General features: G+C 48.6%; 2 non-coding genes across 2 annotated transcripts; both read left to right on the forward strand.

Annotated features, from left to right (window-relative positions):
* Positions 1-1,295: 1,295 nt before the first annotated feature.
* LOC119398075 (U4 spliceosomal RNA) lies at positions 1,296-1,437 on the forward strand. The gene has a single exon (XR_005184752.1). It is a non-coding gene; the product is annotated as a U4 spliceosomal RNA (small nuclear RNA).
* Positions 1,438-11,398: 9,961 nt separating this feature from the next.
* LOC119398076 (U4 spliceosomal RNA) lies at positions 11,399-11,540 on the forward strand. The gene has a single exon (XR_005184753.1). It is a non-coding gene; the product is annotated as a U4 spliceosomal RNA (small nuclear RNA).
* Positions 11,541-11,741: the final 201 nt, after the last annotated feature.

Raw genomic sequence — 11,741 nt, forward strand, 5'->3', positions numbered from 1 at the left:
GCCGCCGAGTCGCGGCCGCAGCTGATTTCGTTCTCTCAAACCACCGCTGAGGGCAGCATTCTCGTGGCGGGCGGATGCGCTAGTCATGTGGTTATTTTTGTATTTCGCGGGCTTTGTTTGCAGCTTGGAAAAATGGTATACGTGAGACTTTCTTTATCGCAAATAATGGAATTGGGGTTTCTGAAGACGCCCTCGAACTTTGCAAGCCGCATTTCTTGCCTAGAGCCAATATTTTCCAATTTAATTAAATAATCTGAATTAACAAATTAGTTAATTACCAAACAAAAAATTGTCTGTAGTGCGCAAGGTGACTGTCAGTAATTTGCAAGTGATTTCACTCGCCTGCCTCTAATATTGTATTTTTAAACCCTTGGCTAAAGATAGCTGGGACACCCTGTATACATTTTTACAATTTTTAGCATGGTTTTCAGAAAACTCGCAGCCGCGCTTGACAGGGTGGTCCGAGTGATAGTAAACAGTGTCACTCGGTACCCGTGCCACTAATAAAGCTTGAACTTGAACACTATGTAAAAAAGTGGCACACACCGATGTGCAGCCTTAACTCAGCCGTACAAAAGTTGGTGGTGACCTAGACTGTGGAGGCCACCGCCTCCCTGGGCCTTCTAGCCGGAGTCACCAGTTAATTCTAAAAGAAAGTTCACTAAATTTACACCATCTCCCGCTAAAGGGGACCATAAGGCGATGCGAAGCAGGGTTTCGGCATGTCGAGCCCGCGTTTCAGAGGGGGGATGGCGAGGGGGAGAGGGGAGTGGAGAGGAGGTGTGTAGTGGAGAGGGTGCGCGCATGCGCAGTAAGGGTGGTCACGCCGCACACCGGATTGAGCTCCGCCATTAGATGCTTCGCATCTAATAAAGCTTTAGTCCTCGTTTATAATAATCATCATGTATATCTCGCATTGGTTGGGCCGCTGGTTGGACAGTAGGGCTAGAGTTACTGTATATGCTAAAAGGTAGCATATACAGTAACTCTAGGTAGGGCTACACTGCACTAGCACTGTAGTAGGGCTGTAGTACGGCTTCGAGCAAGAACACCAATGTTTCCACGTGCGAAGCCTGCACACAGCCCACACCCATGCTATCCACACCGATGGGTACGTGATTATTGCTTTTAAAACTAAAAGGTTTATGCTAATGAGGCGCCCAAATTACGCTATACAAAAATTATTTTTCTCAAATAAATAAACTAAATATTACAGACTAAGTCATTTTACCGTCCACTAGTATGGTGCGCTAGGCCCTCGGAAGGGACAACCCGACAAAAGAAGAAACGTAACCAGCTTTGCGCAGAGGCAGTGTCGCATCCAATGAAGTTCTAACTGAGGAGCGACTATTGCTAGTTGAAAACTTTTCCCAATACCCCGCCTGGACGACGTGCAATACCGTCGGCCGTGGCAATTTTTGGAAGGCCTTCACGGGCCTCGCTTTTGAATACAAAGAGAGACCTGGTCAGCCACCTACTTTGAATGCCTCTCGAAATTTGGCCGGATCGTTACGCTTTAGAGCGCAGCTCATAGGAGCCCGTTCCTGCGTTGAGCGTCGTCCCTTGTTGGCCCTCGCCGTTGTAAGCGCCTGTCTCGCGCGACGCTCTTCTTCTTTTGGCGGCTGGATTGCTCTTGAATCTTCGCCGTCCAAACGGAAAGTAAAGAATAAGCAACAAAATAAGAAAAATTTAAAGGAAATAAGGTATATAAAGTAAACAGTTGTATGTAAGTGCAGTTAGCGCCGCCAAAGCAGAAAATAAAATCAAAGTGAAAAAATAATTAGGTAAAACGAAATATCACAAAAGCTACAAGAAATTCATTCTAAAAGACAGGGCGTGCAAACACCGCACAAGAAGGAAGTCACGACACCGCAAACGCCGACTAACAACTGAAAAGGCGCACCGTGTCTTCTGGCAGTTTCCTCGGTCTGCTGGATCGCCGAGAGTTGCTTGTCCACGCCCGAACTGAGCAGCGCAATCCGAAAACGCACCCGAAGGCCTTCATTGGAGGCCGCGACCCTAGTATCGCTGATTAATGCTGGGCATGCCAATAGGATGTGATCGACCGTGGCTCTGATGTTACAATACTGGCAGAGATTCGTTGTGTATAATTCAGGATATACGTGGTGCATGATGACGGGGTTCGTGTATGTTCGTGTTTGTAGCTGCCGCCATTGAACGGAGTGGACCCGATTTAGCTTGGGTTGTCTCACCTTTGCATTGAGTAATGTTGAGTAATCTCACAGAATTTAGTGAGCCGATCGTCCCATTCTCATACGGTCGCGGAAGGGTCCGTTCGGGTGGCTGTTTCTTCTAACGCGGCCCGGAACATGAGACCTCGAGCTACGTTGTGTGCCACTTCATTTGCATTGACCTCCGGGTGACCTAGGGTCGTGTGGGCAGGGAACTAGAGTATTTGTACGCATTTGTCTGCCTTATGAATTTTGCCTGTATTTAGGATCCGCAATGCCTCTGGGCAGATTCTGCCGATTGCGTAGTTTCGCACTGCACGAAAACTTATCTGCGCAAGCTGTGGCAATAGGCGAACCTATCAATCGGGCACACGTGGGTGTCTACGTGGAAGATAACTGTTCAGGCATTTGATTTCATCTTTATGCAAATTATTCGACGGTTGGCTCATGCATGCGCTACCACTATTATCAATATGCCATGCCTCAATCATTAGACGCGTTTCTTCATTCCTGTGCGTGTAAAAAACTGCGCATTCATCGAATTTTGGCGTGCACTTACACTCTCGACAATGTAAAGATAGATTAGAAGGTGAGCCTCCGGTTATCGATCTCTTATCTTCCAATAATCCCTGGTTATCTAAAGGGAAGCTTATACACCACACCTGTACGGTAGTCAGTGAATTTATTGGTGTGTTTTACGGAACAATTGTCAGTCCGCTTCTTGTCTATTACTCGCTTAATCTGCACAGCGCTACATAGCTTACTGGCAGCCGTAAAAACAACATTAACGCCGTATCTCTTCCCACTTTCTTTATCCTGTGAGATACGCAATGAATGTAAGGAATACCTACGGTGTGTTTTTTTTTTCTATTGCTGTCTGCAACCATGCTCAGACTTAACAAAACGGACTTCGTTAAACGTTCAGCGACAGTGGCCACTGCCACGCGAGGATAACCTACACCTAAAAGACGCGTAACCTGTGCGTTAAAGCTGGCACTCATTTTGTGCTCATGCGGCTTCGTGAGAGACGATGCGGCGACGCCAGCGCTGCGTGCGGCGTTGAGCTGCTTACGAGGAGTACACGCAGGGGTGGTGCCGCGACGACCTAGTGTTTGTATTGCTGCTTTCAGGTAGCGCGACAATCTGCAGGCTCCCGCAGAATCGGCCATGAGCATGCCCGGGTTTCGGAACAGTTTCGCAGTTGGTATCATTGAAAAACTCTGATCCACACTATAACGTGGTTCAGCCAGTAGCCGCAAGGCGGCGACTTCGTTCGATCCCTCGTCCAATAGGGCGGATGCGCAGCTTTCTGTACTCTCAGCAATACATCAATGCGCCGCTTCCCATATAAGGGCCCACAGGTTATCACGATTTTGGTGCAAGAAGCCGTCACGGCAGCGATCGCCGTCTTTGTTAATTCTGTGTATCTAGCGTAGGAAGTAGATTGCACTAGAAGCGCTTCTAGTACACTCTAGCAGGAAACGTTAGCGTGCTTCAGTAATTTGTCTCCTGCACCAAGATCTGAAAAACCTACTTTGAATTTCAGATCTTCCCATACAAAACTAGTTCAGAACAGCATTGCTTTTTCCTGTTTTAAATCTGCACTGTCGGATACGTGCGGTCACTTGTTGAGGAAAAGTCTTGAAGGCCAGGTTGCTCGATTAACGCAAGCATGTTTCCCGTCCTCGTCATTGTTAGCAAAGTGCGAGAGAACATTAAATCACCTATTGGAATCGAGAAAAAGGTTGCCAATCAGAGAAGAGGAAAGTGGCTGTCATCGCATATGTTCATAGCCTCTCACATCACCTAAAAAAGATTTGCACAAAATACAATGTGAATGTAATATGTTCCACCGAAATGAAACTTAGCCGCGTGTGCCCCGCGCTTGAACGTATCAACAACAAAGGAAGTGATACCTTGTCTAGAAAATGTGACATGCGTCATACCATTATTTTGTAGAATGCAACAAGAGAGGTGTTGTATACCAATTACCAATGTCATGTGGTCACACATATGTCGAGCAATCGGGACGTTGCGTAAACGTTCGGCTCCGTGAACGCCATTCTTCCTTAAAATGCAGGCCAAGTAGCCACCTGTCCCTTCACTTGCAAATGTAACCCCGTGTTTTAATGACGCAGCCTTATTATTTCAACACGGAGATCAAACAGCTAGAGGGGTAGCCGAAGCTTTTTCCATTGCAAGATTGGGAGATAAACGCATCAGGCACCCGCCTTTGTCCCTGTTGAATAAGGAACTCGGTTTGCTGGTTTTGAGGGCTGCAAGTGTGAAAGTGAAGTGAAGATTATATTTTGCTGTTGGACGGTGTCATTGCGCGTTGTACGTACGTTGTCTTTCTGAAAAATAAACGTCACTTGAAGGGGCCAGTGTCGTCACACTTGCCTGTGTCCGTGTGTTTTTGCGTTATTACACAATGCGTTCATACCAACTATCTCTGCTTTCCTTACTGCTGAATTTCTCTCCAATATTCGGTCACGCCTCTTGCGCTAAGACCGTAACAAGTTGCGAGACGCTGGCGGTGGCGGTTACCTGACATCATGCTCATAAAAGGTCTATATTCGCCCGAACTTTAAGAGCTACTGAAGGCAGATGACTCACCAGTAGACGGCTCAGACGCCCATTACGGGGCGCGCTTGTACCTTAAAGGGGCCATGACACGGTCACCCAAGAATTTACGGTTTTCGGCGCAAAACAGAAGTAAAGGATATATTGCGCCTATATTTGTATAAGAAAATGTACTGTAAAGAATCGATTATAGAAAAGAACTTTATTGGAGTCTTGAGGAACTTATATCTAGGGAGCCGGCGTCACCGACCTGCCAGTATCACTTAAAGGGAGGTGTGAGAGATATAAGGCACGTTTGTAAAGCCTCGTGCTTTTTGCGTCGGTGGCGCAGTGGTAGAGCGCCGAGCACTTGTCGTCGCGAACCGAGAGGTCGTGGGTTCGATTCGCAGGTTATTGAAATCAACGGTCTTTTCTTCTGGTTTTTCTTTATCATCTGTTCGTGTGCATTTTACTGACGTTTCATCCGTGACGGAAATGATGTCAGTAAAATCTAGGTGGACCCCTACATAAAACACTTGCGTAGTAAAGCGGCCTTAATGCAAGACATAGGCGTCTGAAAGTGGCACTCGCGCTGACTGGGTTGATAAACTTGTCATTAACTGTGAGCCATCCTCTTCTAAGTGGATGTATTGATCCTTGCCCCCCCCCCCCCCCCCGAAGGCTTTCTGTACCTAACATGGTTTTGCTCTGCCTCCAGGATCTGAAGCTTCCTGCACTCCTCAGATTGGCTGACTGGGCTAATTAATGATTCATGATACTTGAAATGCGAGCGCGTAACTACGCAGGGACACAAGAAGACAGGGACAAGCGCATAACTGTTTCCGTCCCTGTCTTCTTGTGTCCCCGTGTAGTTACGCACTCATGTTTCAAGTTTCTGCGCTTCACCTGGAATTGCACTGTCTCCGGGATTGACACACAATTGACCATGCGATGATATATTGTGATGACTTCATCACGTCGCGTCATTTTATGCGACGTCATAGGAATGTCACGACGACGACGTCATAATGGCGCCACACCTATTGGCGATCTGTTACGCCATAGTGATGTCACACATTGACGACATCAAGCATTAATCGCTGATATAACTGTTCACTTGGACCGCAACCGTCAATATCGTACCACTTTACTGAACCGTTCACACTAGTTGTTGTTTATATTATTGCGATAGCAATTCTATGGACAATCTCGGACGGTTTTCGCCGTCACCGTCGCCGTAATATCCCAAATATGTATATATATGTATATATAAATAAAAGCCACAAGGAAAAATAAATCAGAAGAAAGAAATTTTCGAAGCGCGCCACCGGGACTCGAACCAGTGACCCCTCGCTCCGGAGAGCGCTGCTTTAAAGGGGGCATGACACCCAGTTTTCGATCATAATCTGTGTTATGTGGATTAATCTTTGTGCATTCACAAATAAGCTGGTGGAATTTTAGCGCATTTGGTCGAGCACTTAATTTGGCAGGGTTCTGTTTGGTGTCACAGCAGTCTGGCAACTTGGGGCAGTGCGCCCCAGTGATACAACACGGGCACACCACGGACGCTATAGCACGGACGCGTGCAAAGTTGCGGACAGTTTTTCCCTGTTGCTCAGTGAAGGCCCTCTGCGCCCTTCGGGCGCGGTAACCTAATCGTGGTATGGCCGCTTGGCAGGGTCTCGGTCACGCGCTGTTTAGCCCGCGCGTCTGCCCCTTCGGGGCTGGCGTGCGTCCGTGCCCGTGTCACTGGGGCGCACGTAACCAACGAACCGCTTCGCGCTTCTCAGTATTTTGCCAGCGTCTGTGGTGTGCCCCAAGTTGCCAGACTTCTGTGACACCAAACAGAACCCTGCCCTTAATTTATAATCGAACATTTTTATAAACACGCGAGCGACCCGAGAGTCAGGCAACACTGGTGCACTGGCAAGCCGTGACGTAACAAGCAGCTAGCTGTGCAAGCGTCTGCATTGCGACGAACGATATTGTTCCGTGGTCAGCTGCACGGGGATATGAAGATATTTTAGCTTTCTTCAGCTTGGCACTGAAACTGAACGATTTGCAGCAGCTGAAACTTTGGTAGAAGATGACGGCTCCGTTCCGTGCTGCACATGACGTCACACGCGCCATTTCGAAATGGCGGTCACCGGCGGTGGGCGGGGTTTACAGCCGGCAACTTCTAGGGCTTGTTTTGCACTGAAGTACTCTTTTACGGCCCACTTTTGAAATCTCTATAGGCATAATAGACCCTCTATTTCTAGTTTTCGCTGAAAACCACAAATCTTTGGGCGGCCGTGTCATGGCCCCTTTAAACAACTCGGCCACGCGCCACCGACTGTTTAGAAAAACAATGGCGAGCTATTTATATACATCATTTAACGCTAACGGCACGCAGAACTCGGAGACGCTTCAGTGTGTGTAGTATCACCCGCGAGATTGCCAGAAGGGCCCGCTCTAAAGCAACGCTCCTACATTTTCCTTCAGCTGCCCTTGAGAAGCGCGCTAAAAAAGTGGCCCATTTCTGTACCCACTCACGATGTGTAACACCGAGTAGACAATGCGTCAAACGCCACCGCGCGGCAGGAGACGCGGAGAGGTCACTCCACGCGCCGCACTTTTACAGAAACAAAAGTCTAAGAGCGTTGGGTTGTAGCGCGCTGCTCAAACACGTAGAGGTAACAACCGTAACAGTTGTTAGTTCGCGCTCGTCCTGTGTGTAGGCACCGGGCGGCCGTCGTAAGGCGCCAGCTACGCCCCTCCCGAAAAGCACCCCAAGCGGCAGCAGGCACAGCACTGGCATGTGAAGCAAACGACGCGGAGCAGGGCAGGCTCTGCTACTTTCGGCCCGCATTCGAAGAGAAGTGCGGCGTTTCTTTTTGAGCAATTCGAAGCTGTATGCTGTTGCGTTTGTTGCCGAGAGGCAAAGAGAAGCGGCAGCAACAGTGTTCTTTTGAAAAATGCACGAACCGTTCGACTCTCGGACATGTGTTCAGACAACGCGGCCCGTCGTCGGGCTTCAGGCAGGCTCCCGCGCAGTCATTTGCGGTCGTGGGTGCGTTTCATGGTCTCCAAGTCATCTAGAAAGAATGACACGGTGTCTCTCTCATGTCCACACCGATGAGCGCTGTCGGAACATCAAACGAATCAGCTTCTTTGCGTGGTGCTGTGCTTGTATGCGTTTGTTTTCGTTCGGAGACGGACCAGAGGGGGCACGATGCCTCCTCCCTTTCGGGACTGCAAATGAGGCAGGCCCGATTGGCGACACGATGTAAAATAAGCATCTTTGCATTTTAACTGCCAAACTTGCTGTTCCTCATTATTGTTTGGAGGGCCCCTGGCGCGAAGGCGAGTCCTGACAGCGCAAGTGCACCCATGGCGCTGCCAGATTTTTTGCGCTGCAGTTTCAAAGACTTGACCAGCTGGCGTATGCGTTTTCGTGCGTCTGCTCTAGAGGAGGGTCTCCGCTTGCACGAAGCGGGTCACGTGCACGACATCACGGAATAAGGCGACAACGAGTGCAAATAGCATTGCAAAGTGCACCCCGCAGACGAAGCTTAACGCGATAAGCTACGATGTGGAGCTAGATGTAAGTAGCACCATTTCTATTTTTTAAATGCGAAGCATTTCTTAACGAAGCCTAGGCACTTTGAGCGTTTTTATCTAGGCACCTGTTTATCTAGCCGCCTACGTCTGGGTGCTCTCGTGATCGCCTCCTTAATTTGGTGTAGACCAAAACTGGCATGGGAGGGTAAGCGGATTTGACGAATATGACTGTCTGCTCATGACATGAATAAAATGAAAATCCTGTCGCGTACGTCGTCAAACCCTTTCCTCCAGACACGTGTGGCACATACCCGTTTACCACGGGCATCGGTATACGAGTATGCGCCACAGGTGATTGAGAGTTTATATCTACCCAGGAACGGCGAGAACAGACATTGGTAATTAAAATGCGAGCGCGTTAAGAAAAACCGACAACGTCAGCGTTGACCCAACGAATGCAGAGAATAAAAATTAGGATCCCAGCAGGAATCGAACCCAATGGTTCCGCGTGGCAGTCAGGTATTCTACCACAGAGCCACGCCAGGTCTCGAACCTGCTTTAGAAAAACACCCTATACAGGTGTAATATCGGTGCAACGTCAGTTGTGGTTGTGGTGCTGGCTATCTAAATTTATAACAAAGCAATAAACACTACATATGTACTCCTATGATACAGGCGTCATGTCAGGTTAGCGTCTGTGGTTCCAGTGTTTGCTCTGCTTTTATAGCAGTGTAATAAACGTTACATTTGTATTCCTATATGATTCAGCAAGCTATATTGAAGCGTTTCTCGACCCCGGAGGAATACGCAAACGAAAGTTACGTATGATGTTCACATAATCACATCGTAAAGTGCAGACCCGAAGGTCGCGGGATCGAATCCCGGCCGCGGCGGCTGCATTTTCGATGGAGGCGAAAATGTCTGAGGCCCGTGTACTTAGATTTAGGTGCACGTTAAAGAAACCCAGGTGGTCGAAATTTCCGGAGCCCTCCACTACGGCGTCTCTCATAATCATATCGTGGTTTTGGGACGTTAAACCCCAGATATTATTATTATTATGCATCGTAAAGTGCACTTCACTGCGAAAATACTGTGCTGTAACGTGGGTGCTGACGTTACGTCAGACCATAAGTTACCCTTTGAACGCCAGTGTAGTCGACGTGCCTGGTAAGACCACGATGTGTACACAACTACTGCACTTACAAAAACACGTAGATCCACCTCGTAACGCTTGTCTCAACACCAAAAAAAAGTGCAGCATAGAACTACTCGCTGACTGCTTCGCATGAAACCAATTCCCACAAGGCATGGGATCTGCCGAATATTTAATACCTTGTTATTCTGGCTACACGTTAACATTGTCTCCCAACATTTGAAAAGGATACCCTACGTCTCCTATTCGATTTTCGGCTTTCTTTGCGCAATGCTTGGCCGATTGCACATGTTGTTCCTCCGTTGTACATCTTGCAAACTCCTGTTCCCGTTTTGCTTTCCTTTACTTTTCGATGCGTCGCTGATTCTAATATTTCAACAGCTATCTTCAGTCTATGTATTTCATGTAGCTTGACGCAACGAGGGCCGTCGTTGGCGGCCGGTGCGCGAACAAGGCCGTCGACGACGGTGATTGCGGACGGGAACCGATGGAACTAGATGTACTCCCCAGCTTTATCCATGTTTGCATAGCTGTTTGTGCAGCCTAAAGCGCAGCCTGTCTGCTAGGGCTTGGTTCCCTGGGCCTTCCGGTAGCGCAGGACACAAGCGACGAGAGCACAATGAAGCGCAGCCAACATCCAACACCGCGTCCCCGCAGCAAGCGCCTGCTCCTTTCTGGCACTCACATGCCATTAGGTTCGCGCCTCCACCGAAAGAGGCGCCACCAGTCCAAACTCGCCCCGCGCCCGGTGCCTATACCTGTGCGTTCCTTTGGAGGGTCCTTTCTTGCGTTTGAGCGGCGCGCTGCAAGTACCGAGCTGTGACCGATGTTACTATAGTATACGTGGTCGTCCTGTGCGTGTTCTTTTCGTCAGTTCATTGCGCTCGAGCGGCGCGTTGCAAGTATCGAGCTGCTTGCCGTTCTTCGTGTGACATTCTAACTTATTGCCATCGCATTCATTGCTTCGCTGTTGCGGCCAAACTGTGACGTTTAATTTCTACTAATTATGTAACTCCAATCTTAATTTATAACGCACCGTTATGTCCACTCTATCATATACAAGCATTTTCTCATCCCATTCAATCCCTTTTAAATATATACATTTTTAAAATTTTTAGCATGGTTTTCAGACAACTCGCACCGGCTCTTGACAGGGTTGTCCGGGTGATAGTAAACAGTGTCACTCGCTACCCGTGCCAATAATAAAGCTTCAAGCTTCAGCCGTACAAATGTTGGTGGTGACCTGGACTGTGGAGGCCACCGCCTCCCTGGGCTTTCAGCCGGAGTCACCAGTTAATTTAAAAAAAAAGTTCACTAAAATGACACCATCTCCCGCTAAAGCGGACCATGAGGCGATGCGAAGCAACGTTTCGGCATGTCGAGCCCGCGTTTCAGAGGGGGGATGGCGAGGGGGAGAGGGGAGTGGAGAGGAGGTGTGTGGTGGAGAGGGTGTGCGCATGCGCAGTAAGGGTGGTCACGCCGCATACCGGATTGAGCTCCGCCATTAGATGCTTCGCATCTAATAAAGCTTTAGTCCTCATTTATAATCATCATCATGTATATCTCGCATTGGTTGGGCCGCTGGTTGGACAGTAGGGCTAGAGTTACTGTATATGCTAAAAGGTAGCATATACAGTAAGTCTAAGTAGGGCTACACTGAACTAGCACTGTAGTAGGGCTGTAGTAGGGCTTCGAGCAAGAACACCAATGTTTCCACGTGCGAAGCCTGCACACAGCCCACACCCATGCTATCCACACCGATGGGTGCGTGATTATTGCTTTTAAAACTAAAAGGTTTATGCTAATGAGGCGCCCAAATTACGCTATACAAAAATCATTTTTCTCTAATAAATAAACTAAATATTACAGACTAAGTCATTTTACCGTCCACTAGTATGGTGCGCTAGGCCCTCGGAAGGGACAACCCGACAAAAGAAGAAACGTAACCAGCTTTGCGCAGAGGCAGTGTCGCATCCAATGAAGTTCTAACTGAGGAGCGACTATTGCTAGTTGAAAACTTTTCCCAATACCCCGCCTGGACGACGTGCAATACCGTCGGCCGTGGCAATTTTTGGAAGGCCTTCACGGGCCTCGCTTTTGAATACAAAGAGAGACCTGGTCAGCCACCTACTTTGAATGCCTCTCGAAATTTGGCCGGATCGTTACGCTTTAGAGCGCAGCTCATAGGAGCCCGTTCCTGCGTTGAGCGTCGTCCCTTGTTGGCCCTCGCCGTTGTAAGCGCCTGTCTCGCGCGACGCTCTTCTTCTTTTGGCGGCTGGATTGCTCTTGAA

Source organism: Rhipicephalus sanguineus, chromosome 6, assembly GCF_013339695.2.
Source record: "Rhipicephalus sanguineus isolate Rsan-2018 chromosome 6, BIME_Rsan_1.4, whole genome shotgun sequence".
In the NCBI taxonomy this organism is placed as follows: domain Eukaryota; kingdom Metazoa; phylum Arthropoda; class Arachnida; order Ixodida; family Ixodidae; genus Rhipicephalus; species Rhipicephalus sanguineus.